Genomic DNA, 21,278 nt, shown 5'->3' with positions numbered 1-21,278 from the left:
GGTAATGTAGTTCCGAGCAGAGTCCACGGGGCTCTGATTTAAGGAAACGTGGTCTCTTGGGTCGCCGAGCGAGATGACTGGGTGCGCCCAGATAAACAAGTCAGACACGCTGTCGGTAGTAAAGGATGGGCCCAAAACGGCAGGGCCAAGGCGAAGGAGCATTTTTGTTACCGAAAAGCCTCTGAAGCAATAATTGAAGAACATTAGGTTAGCTGAAAAGCATTTGGCTCGCTGAGAAGGTCGGCTTGGGTGTTTTGTGTTTGCAGGGCAGCACCTGTTGTAATGTCCCTGCCTGTAGACGTTTTACCCCCCACACCTCCATTTTTTAAACATTTTTCTCGCATGGAGAATTGGTTGGTGATTTGGCCGGCTAGAGGTAAGATTACCTTTGCAACTGCAGAGAAAATATAAAAGTTGTATTAAGAAATGATCCAGGTCAGTTACTTTCAAGGAACCTGAAAATCAGTGGGGGTGGGCGGGAATGGGAGGGGATAGTTCTCATTTCTTGAAGGGTTAAAGAGGAAGTTCTGCCTTTTATGTGTCACAACTGACTTTATCAAAGTTAAAATGTTTAGATGCTTTTTCTCACCTGGTGGAGGAGGAAAGTCCCCGGTCTACCCGAGAAAGTGGGTGGTAGTCTAAAATTAACCAAACCAGATATCCTGAATTTATTCAACAAAATTAACAAGTATCTGTTGAGCTCCTGGGATGGGCCAGGCACCTCTCTGGGGCCTTGGGTCATCCCTTTGTCCTGTATTGCTCATGGCTAGGGGGTGGGCATCAACTTGGTAGAGCCACCCCTCTCCCAAGGAAGCCAGAGATGCACAGAATGATTCCATGCAAAGAAGGGAACTGAGGGGAGGGCACATGGGCTGAAATGAGCCCGGGCATCTACTTCCCGGAGTAGACCAGACTCAGAAGTGTGCTTTCAACACAGAGAGGGAGAAGTTGAGGAGTTAAGGCTGCTGAGGTGTGAACCACAGGCAATAAAGAGAGGATGACAGCCTATTCAGGAGACACTAAGGATACTACGTTGCCTCGTACCATAAAACCTTGGTTTGCCAACGTAATTCGTTTTAGAAACGTGCTTGTAATCCAAAGCGCTTGTATGTCAAAGCGAATTTCAAGAACCATTGGCTCAGTTGTGATCACGTGACATCCAGCCTCGCTTACTGCCGCTATCGCAAGACACTGCTTGTTTTTCAGTTACAATTTATTAGAAATGTTTGCTCATCTGGCAAACACTTCGCAAAACAAGTTGCTCTCAATCCAGAGGTTGACTGGATACAAAAATGGAGGTGGACAGAGTTTACAGGTGAGGACCGTCCTGGATGGTAAAGGCAGGCCTAGAGGTTTGGACTTTATCTGACAGATGCTTGGGAGGCTGTGAAAGGGTTTTAAACAGGGGCGTAACTGAATGAAAGCATTGTTTTAAGAAGGTAAATTTGCGCTCCGCAATCGCTGTCGGGTTGAAACTGGGAGAGTCTAGAGATAGGCCGGATCAGTAGTGGGAAATAAACAAGGGTACTCTGAGAGAGGATTCAGCTAGATTTGATGAGTGCTAATGAAAACTATTGCAGCTGTGTTCGGAATTCTAGGAAGCCAGGGCCTTCTGAGTAATGGATGAATCAGAGAGAAGGCCACCATGTTTAAGCTACAAGCCAGCAAATCAACTCTTAAAATACGCAATAGGTGATGCAACGAACATTAGTTTCCCTAAGTTGATTTCCTGTCCTGACATTATTGAGAATTCGTCCAGGTCACTTCATGTTCCTATTAGCTCCTGTCCCTAAGACAAAGGGATCTTCTGTCCCATGAGCAACAGCAGATTCAGGGACTTGCTAGCTCACTATCATTCATTGTCCTTCTAGGCGAATCCTTCCTCTCCCTTCCTCTCTTCCTTGCACACATAATTTGGGCACCGCGTGGCACTGGCATTTTTGCCTCCTACGTCTCCTGTAACCAAGAGGCATGTGAGTGTGCAGATCCATTTCGATGCATCCAGTTCACCTTTGCAATCATGAATGGAGTACCTGCCATGTGCCAGGCCCTGGGACAGCTACTGGACAGAGAGCGGCCCATAAACTGGCTGAGCCACATGTTTAAAAATACCAAAACGGGGGCGGCTGGCTGGCTCAGTTGGTAGATCATGCGGCTCTTGATCTTGGGGTGGTGAGTTCAAGCCCTACATTGGACTTCACTTCAGAAATAAATAACTGACTTTACTTAGAAATAAATAAATAAAAACTAATTAATTTTTTAAAATAGCAAAGTGTATCATTTTTTTTTTCTTTCTGGGGAAACATACATTTTGAATTTCCGTGGGGAACTCAGCCTGTCTTTGAAGGCTTCGATTCCAGAAGGAAAAGTTCTTCTTGCCTGGGTGGTCAAAGCTTTCCTCTGCCCATAGTCCTGGGTGGCGGAAGACGTGGTACATCTGTACAGGCGTGGGCCTTTCCTCTTTTCGCCGGTCTGTGGCAGTGCTCCTGGGAAGGGAATCCCTCTCATGGCGGCATGAGGAAGTGAAAGCAAAATCTGGCACGTTGTTCGTTTATTAGTGCATTAGCTGTTTATCTTGAGGTGGTCTCTACTTCCAATGTTTCTAAAATAGCAAATGTGTTGCGTTCTCCCCCAGCTTCTAGTTACCATCAAGACAACGGCAACCTCCTTGACGTGGTATAATTGGCTCCTTGAGACCTGTCCCCTGCTTACCTTCCGGCTTCATTTCCCCCCCCACCCCCCCCATGTTGATGCTATAGTCAGAAGCCGGGTTCGTCTGTCCTTTCTTTAGAGACACTGATCCCTCTGCCTGGAAAGCCTTTTTTCCATGCGCGACCTAGCTTGAAAAATCAGCTTAGCTGGCATTTCCTTTGGGTCCCTTCTGTGACCCATCACCCGATGACTGCCCTCAGCGTGAAGGAGGTGCATTCGCTAATTCTGTAGCTACAAGTACACACCCCTTTCCTGATCCTCATCACGGGGCTGACAGGTGTTCATGTACATCTTGTCTCCTCCAGGAGCCTGAACTCCCAATGATCAGTGACTTATCTCTGCATTCCCAGTGCCGTGTATCTAGCATATAATAGGCACTCAAAGGCATACTCAAATAATGAATGCAATAAATTGGAGAAGGACTTGTCATCATGGACAGCCTGGAATAACCAGATTCCAAGGATAATAACACCTGCGGGGGGGGGGGGGGGGTACTGGAACACCTGGGAAAAGCCAAATGCTGTCAGGCCAGAGGTGTGATTCTTGGAAGGATGCCCCTAGGCTGAGTCAAACTGGCTCTGAAAGAATTATTCTAGAAGAATACGCAGGGTGGAGAAAGTGGTGGGGATAGGGTGTCTCAACCGGAGGTGATTTTGCCCCCACCCCCACCATCTCCCCACAGCCCAGAGACATTGGGCAATGCCTGGAGAGACATTTTTGGTTGTTACAACCAGGGGTTGAGGGTGGCATCTAGTGGGTAGAGATCAGGGATGCTGGTAGTCCTACTACAAAGCACAGGAAACCTCTCGCAACCGAGAATTATCCAGTCCAAACATCAGTTAGGGCTGAGTTTGAGAAACGCTGTTGCATGGTTAACACCTTGAGAAGTTACTGACGTTCTATTTTTAAGCTAATTTAAAGTTAATGAGATTTGGGGCGCCTGGGTGGCTCAGTCGGTTGAGCGTCCAACTTCAGCTCAGGTCATGATCTCACAGTTCGTGGGTTCGAGCCCTGCATCAGGCTCTGTGCTGACCGCTTGCTCAGAGCCTGGAGCCTGCTTCAGATTCTGTGTGTCCTTCCGTCTCTGCCCCTCCCCCGCTCACGCTTTGTCTCACTCTGTTTCTCAAAAATAAATAAATGTAAAAAAACAAAATTAAAAAAATAAATAAAGTTAATGAGATTTGGTGAGAGTAACTTCTGATGTGAGGAAAACACCAGAATCTAAGAGATGTGGGTTCTAGTCCTGGATGTAGAAAAAGGTAGCTGTGGTTCCTAAGGCAAGTCACTTTACCTTTCTGGACCTCTTCTTGTTCCAGTAACATACAGAGAGTCAGACTAAATTCTAGTTCTAATATCCCGTGACTGTAAACCCAGTTCAGTGTCTGATTAAGACCACCAAAGATTTAAAGGAAGAGAAGTGTGGTCACACATTCTTTTTTTTTTTTTTTACATTGGAATTAAATGTTCATGATCCTCTGTGCCCACAAGCCAACCAATGACTGTCATGACAATATCCCTTAAGAGATGAGATAAGAAATATTCAAATTACAGTTTGAGATATTGCCTTACAGGTAGCAATTCTCATGTGTATGTGACATTTATTAATGTTTTTCAACAGTGTCTACTAGATGTCAAACATGGGAAAGAAGGTGTCAGAGTTAAACTCTCACTATCTACTTTCCTCAATTCTAGAAAATTACAGGATAAATAGGTACATTATAGATAATGACGCATACTGGGGAGAAACATGTGGCAGATTAGTTTAAGGAACCGGATGATGTTCTGCACAAGCAACTGTACAATAGCTTGAAGAACAAATTTTCTTTTTACTGCATCAATGTGTCGCAATGAATTATGATTATGGTAGAAATTTTAGAAATCCTGAGGTAGATTCAGCTGACTTCGGGTGCCCTCCCCAATATGGCGCGGCCGTTCCTGTTCAGCCTTATATTCTGCGATTCTTTTGTCTAAGCAATCTGGCCAAAACAGGATTATTCTTATTCTGGCCCCCACCTAAAGTCTTCATTTTTCTAAAGTCTACCCTTCATTCAGGGTCCAAGGTCACCTCCTCTAGGAAGTTGTCCTTGATCACATCCCTCTGACTTAAAAAGAACATCCTCTCCTTTACATTCTTTTTTTATTTTTTTAATTTTTTTTTTTAATGTTTATTTATTTTTGAGACAGGGAGAGACAGAGCATGAACGGGGAAGGGTCAGAGAGAGGGAGACACAGAATCTGAAACAGGCTCCAGGCTCTGAGCTGTCAGCACAGAGCCCGACGCGGGGCTCGAACTCACGGACCGCGAGATCGTGACCTGAGCTGAAGTCGGCCGCTTAACCGACTGAGCCACCCAGCCACCCCACCTCTCCTTTACATTCTGATAGCACCTGTTAGCTCCTGTGGGCCATAAATCCAATACCATCTTGCAGTAATATTACTTAAGTACAAACCTTATCTCTTCTGCTAAATCTTTGGTTCCCTGAGCGTTCCTAACCTTCTCCCTTGGACAGACCTTACTTGTCTGTATTTGGCCCTTATTCTAAGCTTGGGGGGGGGCAGTTTCATCTTCATCATGTTGCCCCAGATCAAATATATGTCATGCACATAATAAGTGCTCAGTTAATACTTGTTTATCTGAAGCGTGAATGGATTTATCACATACTGAATGCATTCACCTAAAATGGATTGATTCGCTTATCTTAGCATTCTTTTTTAAGAGTTAAATGCCAGCATAGGGATTCACTAGGAAGAACAACTTTTATTTAATTATGATGTATATCTAAAAAATGCTTGACTACTACTTCAAGACTCCTATTAAGATTCTAGATTTTCACATTATTATCAACAACCTTTAAAATAACGGTGTGTGACATATCTAATGGAAATGCCAACAGACTGTCCAGAGTCCTCATGAATGCATTCTCACTGAATAAAAAAATGTACACGGGCCCCTGGGGACTCCGTCGGTGGGGCATCCAACTCTTGATATTGGCTCAGGTCATGATCTCAGAGTCGAAGGATCGATCCTCATCTTGGGATGTGCACTGAGCATGGAGCCTGCTTGAGATTCTCCCTCTCCCTCTCCCTCTGCCTCTCTCTCTCAAAGAAAAAAAAAAAAAAAAAAAGCATACCATGACTGTTCAGTATTTCTTAACAATCAAGGAGAATTCTAGAGCTCGTGTGACGCCGTTTCAGCCTCACCCCAAAACCGTATTCAGTCTTAGCCAGAAATAGTAGCATAAATGGACAAAGGATGTTGGTTCTAGGAAAATAAGAATAAAAACAATTCCAGCCTAGTATTAACCCTAAAAGCATGCTCAGCACTCCAGGGAGTGTGTTAAAGCACTGGCCAATAGTGAACCGCTTTGAATCATTAGATTATGTAATACAGGGTGCAAAAAATATTTCACATCCTGTTAAGAGAGAAAACCGGAAGCATGTCTAATCCAACATATGCGTATACTTTTTCTCTTCTTTCCATCATAATCAAATCAGTCGATCTCATTATCTTTATACACACACACACACACACACACACACACACACACACGCATGCATAATATCTCTGGTCCTGCCCCATTTGGCTTTGGAAAACCTGAACAAGTCCGAGCTCTACAGAAACCAAATAAATGGTTACGCTCTATATGTGAGGTTCAAGTTACGCGTAAATTTGGAACTCCTTTGTTGCAACGCTCCTAGTCAGTTTCATATTTAATCAGTTATTGACTTGCATGTATAGTGATTCAGAAAGAACCGCACCTTGGCCCCCCAGATACCCAGATATTTCACTTTGCAACTTCTTCCAGAGAGAATTCCTCCAGAACTTCATGGTTGTACTGCAGCATCATTTCCAGCCTTAAAGGAGTGAAGAATCTTGTCATAGCTACCATTTCGCTTGTCAAAGGTAATACATCACAAAGGATCCAAGGTGACTGATGCATGCCCTAGTGACATGAAAGGCGCATATGGGACGTTTATTATATTATAGAGAGCTGGGAGAATTTCTTTACAATGGAGGTTGTCAAATTATGGCTTCCTGCTCCAAATTGATCATGCCTGCTATTTTTGTAAATAAAACTTTATTGGAACACAACTATGCCCATTCAGGTATGTATTGCCTGTGGCTGCTTTTGAACTACAACGGAGTTGAAATAGAGACTATCTGGCCTATAAGACCTACGATACTTCTTCATTCTGGTTCTTAATAAGTATGCAGACCCTGCTTTACAAATTGGTCTTGACTGCATGTTCCTATAAACCCCTGGTACTAAGTAAAGCATTTCCAAAGGTATTCAATTTTTTAGTCACTGTGTACTTGAAGTGTTCCTAATACAAAAATCTTAACTCCACAATTACACTGGGAAGTCCTTGGGAATACCCTTGAATACCCTGGAGGTCCTTGTATAACATAGCAAGCCTGTTCTAAATATTTCTTGATAGGTTGATTAAATTGAGCATTTACTATAAGAATCATGAATCTTGTACCATAAGAAAAAAATCAGCTCTCAGTGTTCCTTGAGTATCTCTGCTTGTCCGTCTATTTTCCTTTTCCTACGTGTCTCTCGGGATGTTCCAATCCCAGATGTTGAAATACTAGGTTTATGTACTAAAGGAGGATTAAGAACAATCAAAATCTAAAATACAGGCAACGCCAGCTATAAAACATGACATCTCACAAATGTATTTATCCCAGGGACCTGAAAGAAAAAAGAAAAAGGAAAAGAGAAAAGAAAAGAAAAAAGAGAAGGGAAGGGAAGGAAAGAAAAGAAGAGCACCCTGGTTTATTATATCCATTTTAAAAAGTCATAGACCTTCATTAAGACTTACAGTTATGGCAAACACAGCGGGTTAAGAAAATGGAAAAAGTAGGGGCGCCTGGGTGGCTCAGTCAGTTAAGCCTCCAACTCATGGTGTCTGCTCAGGTCATGATCTCATGGTTCATGAAATCAAGCCCCACTGTTAGTGCAGAGCCTGCCTGGGATTCTCTCTCTCCCTCCCTCTCTCTGCCCCTCCCCTGCTTGTGTGTTCTGTCTCTCTCTCTCTCTCTCTCTCTCTCTCTCTCTCTCTCAAAATAAATAAATAAACATTTTTTTTTAATTTTTTTTAACGTTTATTTATTTTTGAGACAGAGAGAGACAGAGCATGAATGGGGGAGGGTCAGAGAGAGAGGAAGACACAGAATCTGAAACAGGCTCAGGCTCCGAGCAGTCAGCACAGAGCCTGACACGGGGCTTGAACTCATGGACCGTGAGATCATGACCTGAGCCGAAGTCGGACGCTTAACCGACTGAGCCACCCAGGCGCCCCAATAAACATTTTTTTTTAAAAAAAAGCAAAGAAAATGGAAAAAGTACGATCTCTGTTCTGAGAAGCTTAAAATCCTGCGGGTAATGTTTGTAACATTTTTATAATATTTCAAGGTTCACAAGCTCTTTCCACATCCACCATATATCATTTTATCCTCACAGTGATGCTGAAGCGGGTCATCCCGGCATCCCAGTTTATCATCATCAAATCACGTTGTTGCTTTACTGGGACAAGATGGAAAAACATGGGATTTAAAACAGTCTGGGTGCAGGTGTACAACCTTGTCTTCTGATCCCTAGTCCCTTACTTTAGCTACCCAGTCTCATCTTAAGCTAGGTAACTTTTAGTAAATGCCCTAGAAGTTGTACCTTTTTCAGGTTAACAGTCATCTGGTACCATTTTGCCTCGTTTTATGTTAGTTGTTCACAGGACAAGCTCAACTCAGGACTCATAAAGTCCACAGTAAAGCTGTGTATCTCCTTTACACTCCGTACGTTAGTCAATGCACTGTGACAATTCAGTAAGTCTAATACTATTTGAGGATGAGTTAGAAATACTGATGTAGGACAAAGTGTTGTGCCCTTCGAGACTCCTTGATATGTTTACATTGATGTTAATAGATGCTTCTGGGCTCTAGTCACAGACCTGAATAATTCAGGTCATACTTATCTGCTGCACTTTGTACAAAACTATAAAACATTCGGGGAAATATTGTAGAGGAGCGATATATGCAAATTACCGAAAAAGTTCAAAAGTCCACAGACTATTGAGAAGCTCTCTGAACTAGACAGTGATGTAGAAATAATTGTAGATGGTCAACATGCGTTTTCTTAAATTGTTTCATTTGGATTAGTGTCCAAAGGAAATGCTTTGTTATTAACAGCACATATGAGATAAGTTGAAAATACTGCTAATTTTCCTTATTTCCTCTCCTTTGAGATGGTAGACTGATCATTTTGTGTGTGAGCCAAATTCGTAAACACAGTGGGTTCTATATATTTTTCAAATTAGTATATCTTATAACCAAATAGTGTTTTGTAAGTATTTTGTAATCGTATAGTATTAGAAAGTAGTTATGTGAGAATATAATGAGCGCCTCATGGTATTTTATAGCTTGTGCGTCCTACCATAAAGAGGGTTAAGGTTAACCTCTTTATGATGGAATAAATAACATGAGCCACATGCTCCATGCCTTTTCATGATTCTGAATCCTACAATATAAGGAGTGAAACAGCCAAGATGTACTAGATCGTACCTACCGCCCCTGGAACTGTTGGGAGGTCGATTTTAGAGCTCCTTTCCAGCCGCCTTACTTGACTGACATTGAGGCGGGAAATAAAGAGAACCTAAAAACCTGCCCGTTTGTGAAAGGCACCCAGAGATTTCCATTTCACAGGGCCATATTCATCCTGTTGTTTCTGGTTTTAATCCAAATAAATATCGAAATACATGTATCAAACAGTGTGGGGCATGCTGCCATCTGGCACTGAGTAAATTTTGGAATGCTGGTGAATATCTCAAAGAAAATGGTAGAAAATGTTGGGTATGATTTTCTTAATCTTACTTCCATGCGATTCATGATTTAGGAAGCTCGTTCTACAGGTTTTTAATAGACATTTGGATGATTTTTTTTAATATACCCAGCTAGTGCCTTATGAAAAAATATAATGCTTGGCTCTTAACTTTTAATGACTCATTAATTTTGTGTAAAATAGAGCTTCTCACAGCAGGTGTCTGAAATACACTATGTAGAAAAAAATTTAAGGATTTACGTATATCGTAACGTGAGTTCTTAGCCCATGTTAATGAGCTGGCAAACCAAAATGCATCTGGGTTTGAAGTTTGGGAAACTTCATTCACAATAAATGCTCCTGACATTATAGGTAGATTCAAGAAAAGAAGCACAATATATTTATGACATCTCGCTGTCTTCTAAGCTAGGATAAAAAATTATTATAATTCGCAGGATGTGAACAAAAAGACACCTCAAATGTGAGGTGCTCCATTTATTCTTGTAACTGGAGGGGTTAAGTCGATTCCGATTTTAGTCTCGTGAGCCAAAGGCACTGTTGCCGTTTGTAGACTGAGAACCCCCACTGTCACAAGTATAAGTGACCCGATTTATAGGATGTTGACTTGGGAGCAACACCAAGGTGAGACTACGGTCATCACCAGCTATTTGCTGTTATATTTAAAATGAAGTACCAGAGAAACAAAGGTTTCCAAAATATAGTTAAAATACATTATACCTATTTGGATGCTGCCAACATACTAATGCACCTCCCAACTCAGAGACATAAAGCCTGTGTTCTAGAAAGATGTTTCATGATTTCGACCTCAGGTCTTTACATAACCAATAGTCATGGACTGTTTTTCAAGGGTAAGGGTGACTCTGAAATATGGAATTTATTGGCTCATGGTGCTCTTCAAGAGTCCTTGTACATCGTATTATGGTTCACGTGTTCTCTCTCAAACCCACTTTTGGTAACGAATGAACAGATGTGACATGACAAAGTGATTCTAAGGATTCCTGCTGGAGTTTTTTTTTTTTTCTCAGCCATTCACATTTAATTCAGGAAGGAAATTTGGATTAGTAAATTAATACCTATCCTACCTATTTTTAAAAAGCTTATGTTGGGGCACCTGGGTGGCTCAGTCGGTTAAGCGTCTGACTTCGGCTCAGGTCACGATCTCACGGTTCATGAGTTCGAGCCCCGCATTGGGTTCCGTGCTGACAGCTCAGAGCCTGGAGCCTGCTTCGGATTCTGTGTCTCCCTCTCTCTCTGCCCCTCCCCCACTCACGCTCTGTCTCTGTCTCTCAAAAATAAATAAATGTAAAAATAAAAACAAGTTTATGTTAATTGAAGAGTCCAACATGATGAATATTTCTTAAAGTCAAGTGTTCTATTAAAAGCAGGCTAGGTTGGAAAAGGCAGACCAATTCAAAATGATATTATATGGAAATATTTTGTGAGAATTAGTGGAAATGGTCACACCTAAAGAAAAAGAAAAAGAAAAGGGAGTCAGATAATTTGTAGTGTATTTAATCTACTTATACCTCAAACACTAAGTTGATACGTAAAGCAAAGTAATCAATTTGAAACTAATGAGATAATTTCCGGCCTGTTTCATAGACCATGATCATCCCTGCCTCATCTGCACAGGAGTAGATAAGTGTCTGTTATCTCTGCTACACTTATAATCCCCATTCTTTTTATTCAACCCAACAGTTGATGGTTGAGGACTGAAGACACTTGAGCTGATGAGGTACCATTCATTGTGATGGAGGCTGTAAATACTGTGAAGCATTAGGTGCAATAAAAATTCAAGTAAATGCGAATTTTGCCCCCCCCCCCATTTATGTCTAGAGGACTCTGGTAGAGATAGTAAGGTGTCAAATCTCAAGAACATAGCATTGGAAGACGCTGTTTTCCTATATAATATCCCATGGAAGCAGATACACTAACACAGCCCTAGCAGTGGCTTCCATGACCAAGGCAGTCTCTGTTGTCTCTAGTGGTTCGTAGGTATAATTTGATTACACTAGACCTATATAGGTTGGCCATAATTGTGAGAGGATTATAGCACAGACCCTGGAGCCAGACTGCCTGGCTGGGTTGGACTCCGGGCTCTTCGAATTACAGTTGACTCTTGAATAACACAGGTCTGAACTGCACAGGTCCACTTGTTTGTGGATTTTTTTTTCAATAAATACAGTACAGTACTGTAAATGTATTTTCCTTATGATTTTCTTAGCAACATTTTCTTTTCTCTCACCTACTTTATTGTAAGAATACAGTATATAATAAACATAACACGCAGAATATGTGTGAATTGACTCTTTATGTTATCGGTAAGGCTTCCAGTGAGCAGTAGGTTATTACTACTTACATTTTGGAGGAGTCAAAAGTTATTCATGGATTTCCCTGCAACTAATATAACATTGCATGTCAACTACACTCAAATTAGAAAGAACTTATACAACTCAACACCCAAAAAACAATCCAATTAAAAATGGGCAGTAGAGGGGCTCTTGGGTGGCTCAGTCAGTAAGCGTCCGACTTCAGCTCAGGTCATGATCGAACAGTTCGTGAGTTCAAGCCCTGGGTCGGGCTCTGTGCCGACAGCTCAGATCCTGGAGCCTGCTTTGGATTCTGTGTCTTCCTCACTCTCTCTGTCCCTCCCCCACTCACACTTTCTCTCTCTCTCTCTCTCTCTCTCTCTCTCTCTCTCTCTCTCTCTCAAAAATAAGTAAACATTTTAAAAAAATTTTAATGGGCAGAAGAAATGAACAGACATTTTCCAAAGAAGACATACAGATGGCTGATAGACACATGAAAAGATGCTCAACATCGCTCATCATCAGGGAACTACAAATCAAAACTACGATGAGCTATCACGTCACAACTGTCAGAATGGCTAAAATCAAAAACACAAGAAACAGGCGTTGGTGAAGAGGTGGAGAAAAAGGAACCCTCGAGCACTGTTGAAGGGAATGCAAACTGGTGCAGCCACTGTGGAAAACAGTTATGGAGCTTCTTCAAAAATTTAAAAATAGAACTACCCTGCAATCTAGTAATCGCATGTCTGGCTATTTACCCCAAGAATACCAAAACACTAATTCAAAAGGGTATGTTCGCCCCTATGTTTATTGCAGTATTATTTATAGTAGCCAAATAGCAAAATAATGGAAGCAGTCCAAGGGTCCATCCATAGATGAATGGATAAAGAAGATGTGGTATACACACGCACTGGAATACACCATGGAATATTATTCAGCCATGAAAAAGAATGGAATCTTCCCATTTACAATGACATGGATGGAGCTAGAGAGTATAATGCTAAGTGAAATAAGTCAGACAAAGACAAATACCACATGATTTCACCCATACGTAGAACTTAAGAAACAAGACAAATAAACAAAGGAAGAAGAAAGAGAGGCAAACCAAGAAATAGACTCTTAACTGTAGAGAACGAACTGGTGGTTACCAGAGGGGAGGTGGGTGGGCGAATAGGTGAAACAGGTGATAGGGATTAAGGAGTCCACTTGTGATGAGCACTGGGAGATGTATGAAATTGTTGAGTCACTATATTTTACACCTGAAGCCAATTTAACACTGTAGGTTAACTTCACCGAATTAAAATTCAAACCCTAATAATTTTTTTTTAATTAAAAAAAAATATCATTCATCGGTGAGGGGGGTGGTTGGTACCCCTAACCCCCATATTGTTCAAGGGTCTGGACTAGTTCTGTGAATTGGGCTGAATATCACTTCTCCATGCCTCAGTTTACTACCCCACGCAGTACCTACCTCATGGGGTCGTCGTGAAGATTAAATAAACTAATCTACTTTAGCCTCTAAGAAGAGTGTCTGGTCCATGATGTGCTAATGGCTATTAGGTATTGAGGCTTTTGGTTATCTTTGTTGCTATTAAGTTTCTCAGCATTGGCTCCTTCTTTGAGAATGGAGATACTGTATATGAAGTGGAAGAGAATTGGGACGTAAGAACATGTGTCTTACCAAGTGATAAGAGAAATAAGAAAGCTTTGAAATTAGAGAAATGTTACTGCCAACATAAATGAAAAGAAATGCTTTGTTTAATGGAAGGGAAAGGGAGAAGAAATATTTTTTTATTGCAGCAAATCAAAACACTGTTGGATGCTTGTTAAGAGGAAATGGAGGCCATATGGAGAAAATAATTCCATTCCACAGGGGTGGAGTGGATTTTAAGGACAACTGAAGAGCCCAGGCATGAATTATGTAGGCCTTTGGCCATATAATGTCATTGATGAACAAAGCAAACAGCAGAGGGCATAGTATAGTTAATGAGAGGTGGAAAGAATCCTAAGACTACAATGACCAGTTCTTATCACATGGCTTTCCTTATTAGAGAAATACACTGATAACATTATTTTGGTTCTTTCCAATCATTTGCATGCCGTAGGACATTAATATTCTAAATCCTTTTATTTAATCTCTATATTCTGATATTCACTGTCTTTGCATGAACTTTTTTCTTGTAACCTTTACTGGTGGTGCTGCCTTTTTGCTAATCAAGTTGTTAATTAACTAAATTAGCTCAGTTTTAAAATTTATATTAGAAATATTTTAAAAATCAAAATATTTTCCCTGGGCCTCGTTGCCTAATAATTAAATAAAGAAGGGGTTGGAGCATGTATTGGAGGTATTTTATTTTATTTATTTATTATTTTTTTTTTTAAATTTATTTTTGAGACAGAGACAGAGCATGAGCACGGGAGGGGCAGAGAGAGAGGGAGACACAGCATCCAAAGCAGGCTCCAGGCTATGAGCTGTCAGCACAGAGCCTGATGCAGGGCTCGAACTCATGGACCGTGAGATCATGACCTGAGCTGAAGTTGGATGCTTAATGGGCTGAGCCACCCAGGCGCCCCTATTATTATTATTATTGTTATTATTATTTTAAAATGGAACAATTCTGGGACACCTGGGTGGCCTAGTCAGTTAAGCGTCTGACTCTTGACTTTGACTCAGGTCATGATCTCACAGTGCTGAGATCAAGCCCCACGTGGGGCTCTGCACTGGGCACGGAGCCTGCTTTGGATTCTCTCTCTCCCTCTCCCTCTGCCCCTCCCCTGCTCGCTCTGTCTTTCTCTCAACAAAATAATAATATAATAATAATAATTTTAAAAAGAAGTAATTCTTATGAAATATTTATTATTAAAGAAATGCATTTTAAATTTAATTTATTAAAGAAATTAATTCATTAATTGCTATGTTTGAAATAATTTGTTTAATACTTATCAAAAGGATCTGCATGAACTGTTTGGAACCAGGCAGGGGTAAAGGAAAAGAACCAGAAAACAAAAGTTTACGAATTTTTTTATCTGAAAGACTTACTTTCCATCATGAGTTTAAAAACATACATTAAAAAAAATATTCTTCCTTTAGCAATGTTAAGAGAAGTCCAGACACGAAAAGTCATCCAGTAAGAATCTGCAGGGCTTCAAAAGGATAGATAGGATTATATTGAGTTTTAATAAGTGTTGAGAAAAATTAAAAAGCCAGCCTACAGGTAGTATGTTCTATTGCTTCCTTTCCACAATTTTAGTGCCACAATTTTATTATGGATTCTGCAGCTAAGTTTTTGGCCTGACTAAAGATGTATGCATTTAACCTTTTAACTTTAATTTATCTGGATGAATTATGTTAAGAATTTACGATCAATGCTGGTGTGGGGTTCTTCGCTTATTGTGAAGAAAATAAGGCATTATTTTAGATTTCATGTTCACAGTGACCGAGATGCCTTCAAAGAAAAAAAAACAACAAAGTTTCCGTAACAAGAGCCTAAGCGAATATCTATCCGTGTACCTTCCCAAAAAATGAACCGAGCCTTGTGTCTTAAAAACAGCATTTTAAAAATAAGTCATAAGGGGGATGAAGAGCTGAACTGTGGTAGATGATATTCCAGTTATCTCCTCAATCAATTTGGTAGAATGCTTTGGAAGCAGAATAACAAGGAATATGAAATCATTTTTCAAGATGCTATATATGTGCACACTCTTTAAGTTCTATTTCTGTATTCATTGGCACAGGCAATTTATGCAATGTACTTGTGATACTCCAAGAACAAAGACCAATTTCCCTGAAGGTTATGAGCACCCCTTGAATTTTACAAATGCAAAAAATATACATATATATTTTTTCATGTTGTTACATTTAGATAACGAAGTCTGCTAGATTTACAGAGTCTCCATGTTGAGTCTCAGAAATTATGCCCACGGTGGATATTTTTTATTCCGAGATTCAGAAGGTAAATGCAGGCAGCTCTTAACAAGCATCGACAAGTAGTTAAGTGTCAGTGAGTGTTGTGAACGATGGAGGGCCGAAAGGCCTTAGCCATCAGCTTCTGAACACGAGTATCTTTTATTGTTGGGAAAACAGATATCCGATTGATCTGCTGCTGATCCTCTATCTAGGTTTCAGGATCCGACCGGACCTCTGTGTGACTGAAATGAACCACCTGTTACCTTCAAATACAAGTGAGGAAAAGGTCGGGTGAAGACAATAGATTAATCCCTTTGGCAACAGGTAGCCATTTTGCTGGTTTTCCTTTACTTTGGGGAGATGTGCAGGGCTGAGAGTAGAAATGCCTCCCGTCCGGACCCTCCTCCCGTGATGCCCCCCCGTGACCATGGCAGGCATTTGTGCACACGATATCCCACCAGAGGGGATCCCAGGGTTCGGAAGTAGCCCTGTATCTTTGCTCATCTGATTGCTCCTTGAGCGTTGACTATCATGGTTTCGTTTGTTTTCTAATTGCACCAACGGTGCTTTGCCAGAGAACTATTTCCCTCACAGCAGAGGTAGGGATAGCGTCCGTGCTCAAACCCTTCATAGCTACCTGACAAATAATCCACAGTGGAAATCCATGGACTGCAAGAGGCACAGACCCTTTGCAGCTTTTCTCCCCGTTCATGAAACCTAATCGGAATGAACAGGGCACAAAGATCGGCTGATTACTCTCTCCCTGCACTTCCCCTGAAATTTCCCCATCTTTGGGGGCACAGTCCTGCTTAAACTTGTTTCTTCACATTCCACAAACAGGGCAGAGTTCTGAATGTGTATACACTCTACCCTTACCCAGTTTCAAGTTGTGTAATAGCTGTAAATGCCCTCTTGTGCCTGGGGATAGCACAAAACTAAGCCTTAATAGAATGTCTACTGAAAGAAAAACCTTTGTGCACCCTCTTAGTATTTAGACACAGACAGAAAAGCATGCTTTGCCCATTTTGCTAAAGCCCGGGTCCCCATTCTAAGATCATAGAAGAAAATCAAGACAGGAAAGGGTCTGAGTTCACAAACCCTGGTCTCTTAGACCTGAATGTGGAAAATTAGGGCCAGTTTGAAAGTTTTAATTTGCTTTATTAGCTTAAGAGTTGGACTGTTGGGGCACCTGGGTTGCTCAGTAGGTTGAGCGTCGGACTCTTGGTTTCAGCTCAGGTCATGATCTCACGGTTCATGACTTCGAGCCCCACATCAGGCTCCACCCTGACAGTGCAGAGGTTGCTTGGGATTCTCTCTCTCCTTCTCCCTCTGCCCCTCCCCTGCTCGTGCTCTCTGTCTCTCTCAAAATAAAAAAGTAAACTTTAAAAATAATTTTAAAAAAGAGTTGGGATGTTCACTCTCAGGTTTTAGCTGCTCGGAAACCAACATGCTCGTTCAGATATATCCACATACAGGAGTCACACGACCCCTCCTCATTCAATGACTAAACTATAAGAACCTAAATTGGGACTACAAGAATGCTTTTAGGTTGGCTAGTAGGAGGCTTAGTTATAATTTCAGAAATGGTCCACACAGATGAAAAGGGGAAAGGATGGCTACAGAGATCTGGCAGTCAACCCCTTGAGTTCTGTTACTCATTTTAATAGTGTTTTCATTCATTCATTCATTCATTCATTCATTCATTCTGCCTTGGAGAAAAGATGGACTGGGGAGAAGAATGAGTTCAGATATCTCACTTGATAATCTTGCTCTTTCTGAGAGGTTCACCTGTCTGTTGTGAATAGGAAGAACTTTGCTTATAAAATCACATACAGCTAGCCATCTTTAGACGGGTGGCGATCGTGGCCATCATCTTCTTAAAATTGCATTCGAACTTCCTTTTCTCATATATGCTTTGGAAATCCAAGAAGCCATCAGCACCAGTGATGTAGCTGAACCAAGCCTTTGGTCAAAGAAAGGATAGCCGAGGAGTGGGTGGGTGAGGGTCCCAGTAAAACCCTGGTCGTAAGGCTAATTAGGCCTGTAGATGCTTTTAATTGTGTGATTTCTAAATATTCCTCTGTGCTCAGAGGTATATGCTGTTTTGAGTAAATGGCTGGATAGAAATGATGAACGAATGAAGAAGCATCTTCATAACATATCTCTTTGATTACATTGATCTTTATCTCTCTTTATGTCAGCAACCTGGCCTTCTTGTTCTCTTCCCTATCTCTAGGGCACGATTTATCAGCCTTGGCACTGTTAACATTTTGGACCAGATCATTCTTTCTCGAGAGGCGCTGTCCTTTGCATCCCTGGCCTCTACCCACTGGGCCGTAGTAGCAACCCCCCTCGTTCTCACAACCAAAAAGGTCTTCAGACACGGCCCAAATGTTGCCTTGGGGGCAAAACCACCCATGACTGAGAGCCACGACTCCAGGGTAAACAGATTCTCCAAGACAGTCCCAGTCCACACATTTTCCCAACTGTAGGGCAACGCTTTCACTCTCAAAAGGGTCATAATTTGACAGGGAGTTAAATGGTCCCCCAACACATCTCAGTAAATTGCAACCCCGTGTTTCCAGTCGCCCACGCCAAAACTGAGGACGCTCTTAGCCCCTCTCATTCCCTGATTCCTCCGGTCAACCCCCAGCAGGCCCAGTTAAATAAAACCACCTTCAGGCACGCCTGGGGGGCTCAGTCGCTTAAGTGTCTGACTCTCGATTTGGGCTCCGGTCACGATCTCGCGGTTCACGGGGTCGAGCCCACATCAGGCTCTGCACTAACAGCGTGGAACCTGCTTGGGATTCTTCTCACCTGCCCTATCTGCCCCTCCCCTGCACGCACTCTCTCTCTCTCTCTCTCTCACTCAAAATAAATAAACTAAAAAAAAAAAACACTTTCAAACTGTGCCACGTCTAGCACCTCTGTCCACGTCCCCAATGCCACACCGGTCCTCACCTGTCCCCTTCACGTGTGCCCCATTTCGGGCTGTTCTCAGCACAGCTGCCAAAGCTGTCATGTCTGATTAGAAGTCGGCCCGTGTCACTCCTGTGTTCAAAGTCCTTCAGTGGCTTCCCAATCCGCTCAGCGTAGAAGCCGAAGTCCGGCTGTACTGGCCTCTGCTAGTCCTTAGACACCTGGCAGGCCCCGTCTCAGGGCTTTCCTCTGTCAGTTCCTTCTGCCCGATCACCTCCTGCTCCCCCCGCTCTAGACGTCCCTGCCTGCCCCCCAGCTGCTCCCTCGTTTGGCAAGTTTGTATTCTAATATCAGCGTCATGGCAAAGCCTTCTCTGATCACCCTACTTAAAATCACCCCTTCCATTCATCTCCCGTGCTTGATTTTTTTTCCACAGCTCTTATCGTTATCTGACACACTAAATTGTCACCCGTTTATTTACTCGCTTCCTAATCTGTCGTGGGACCCTCAGAATGAGTAGGCAGACTCCATGCGGACAGAGATTTTTCTCTGTTGTATTTACTGTGCCACGCTCAGCGTCTTGAGCAGTTTTCCTGGGAAACACCTAGCAGGCAGTCATTAAATGCTGAATGAATGTGGTGCCCCTGGGTGGCTCAGTCGGCTGAGCGTCCGACTTTGGCTCAGGTCATGATCTCCCGGTTCGTGGGTTCGAGCCCCGCGTTGGGCTCTGTGCTGACAGCTGGGAGCCTGGAGCCTGCTCCGGATTCTGTGCCTCCCTCCCCCTCTGCCCCGACCCCACTGGCGCTCTGTCTCTGTCTCTCAAAAAAAATGAACACACGTTAAAAAAAAAAAAATGTAAATACTGAATGAGTGCAATAGGGAATTTATTGAATGCTTACTTTCTTCTAGGCATCGGGCTAAATACTGAGCCTACAAAGTGAGTGCAATACTGTCCCTGCCTTCAAGAAGCTTACAATCTAGTAGAGGACACAGGCATGTAAATACATAAGCACAGTTGAGAGAGATGCTTGCGATAAAGGGAGACATGCAGGGAGCCGGAATAGAGGAAGTGAAGGGGTTGGTAGAGCACAAGGGGACCGCAGCGTGTTGAGGAGGAAATGCAGGGTGTGAAGAAAGAATACTTAAGATTCTCCTTCTTGCCACCCTGTCACAGCCCATTATCTGCCTGGCTGCTGCATTGCAAATATAGCGTGAATGACAAAATAAAGCCACTGCGTGTGCCCGTGGTTCCTCACCCTGGACACCTACACTTGGAGTGTGGAATTCTAACTCTTTCGCCTGGTATGTGAGACTCGGCCTAAGCTGGCTTCCCGCCCAGATTTATCTATTGCCACTCTCCTCCAGACCGCCTTTCTCACTGACTCGACTGGTCGGAACGGAATGTGTTCTCAACACGCTGCGGCTTTTCCTTGCTCCTGGGATGCCCTCCCCATTGCAGGATCTACCTGTCAGGGTTCAGCCGAAATGGAACAACCTCTCTGAAGTCTTCCTCAATGTCACCTTCCGTCTGGGTGAATGAGCACACAAAAGGCCAAAGGCACCTGCATCAGGCAGCGTGGAGGAGCTCATTTCTAAACAGCTTGAACCTAGGGGCGCCTGGGGGGCTCAGTCAGTTGAGCGTCCGACTTCGGCTCAGGTCACGATCTCCCGGTTCGTGGGTTCGAGCCCCACATCGGGCTCTGTGCCCACAGCTGGGAGCCTGGAGCCTGCTTTCAGATTCTTCGTCTCCCTCTCTCTCTCTGCCCCTCCCCAGCTCACACTCTGTCTCTCTCTGCCTCTCAAAAAAAAATAAATAAATGTTAAAAAAAATGAAAACACAATGAACCTGTTAAGAAAGTCAGAAACACGGTACAAAAAAAAACAAATACCATCAATCAAGACTGTGTTATGAACTTTGAGTAACTGTGATTTGAGATGCACATTCCTGGAACAAGCAATGACAAACCGGTCATAGGTCCGTGTAAACAAGGAGACAGCACAGGCCCAGGGCCTGGACCATGAGAGAAGAGGAAGATTAGCACGTTTTCAAAGCATTTCCCTCATCTGCCGGAAGTTTAATCTGGGAAAGGTTGGAATTAAATCCTGGACCATACTGTTTGTCACTCCATATAACTGTATTTAAACGTATATTAAAGTTAAATGCATAGTAAACTCTGTAAGCCTATTTTATGTTTTGAGTTTTATGGTTTATAAGTACTAATTCCTGTTACCATGATAAAGTCATGAGTTGAAAGTGCTAATTCAAATATTTTTTCAAGTTTATTTATTTATTTTGAGAGAGACAGAGACAGAGCATGAGCAGGGGAGGGGCAGAGAGAGAGAGAGAGAGAGAGAGAGAGAGAGAGGAGAGAGACAGTCCCAAGCAGGCTCTGTGCTGTCAGTGCTCAATCTCACAAACTGTGAGATCATGACCTGAGCCGAAATCAAGAGTCAGACACTTCACCGACTGAGCCACCGGGGTCCCCTCAGGTTTTTTTTAAAAGCAAATGCTACAACCAAGTGGACTGGAGTGTGGTTACAGTCGAGAATCAACCAGAGTCAGACCAGTTACGTTAGCAGCATGCTTCATAG

The 21,278-nt window shown here is 42.5% G+C and overlaps 1 long non-coding RNA gene across 1 annotated transcript; it reads left to right on the top strand.

The window, feature by feature from the left end:
- The first annotated feature begins 49 nt into the window (after positions 1 to 49).
- LOC132687399 (uncharacterized) lies at positions 50 to 20,892 on the top strand. The gene is made up of 3 exons (XR_013552217.2): positions 50 to 376; positions 15,945 to 16,091; positions 19,596 to 20,892. It is a non-coding gene; the product is annotated as an uncharacterized LOC132687399 (long non-coding RNA).
- The last annotated feature ends 386 nt before the right edge of the window (positions 20,893 to 21,278 follow it).

Source organism: Panthera onca, chromosome E1, assembly GCF_046562875.1.
Source record: "Panthera onca isolate mPanOnc1 chromosome E1, mPanOnc1 haplotype 2, whole genome shotgun sequence".
Taxonomy (NCBI): Eukaryota; Metazoa; Chordata; class Mammalia; order Carnivora; family Felidae; genus Panthera; species Panthera onca.
Note: the sequence above shows the minus strand (reverse complement) of the source record. Positions and strands in the feature narration are given on the sequence as shown.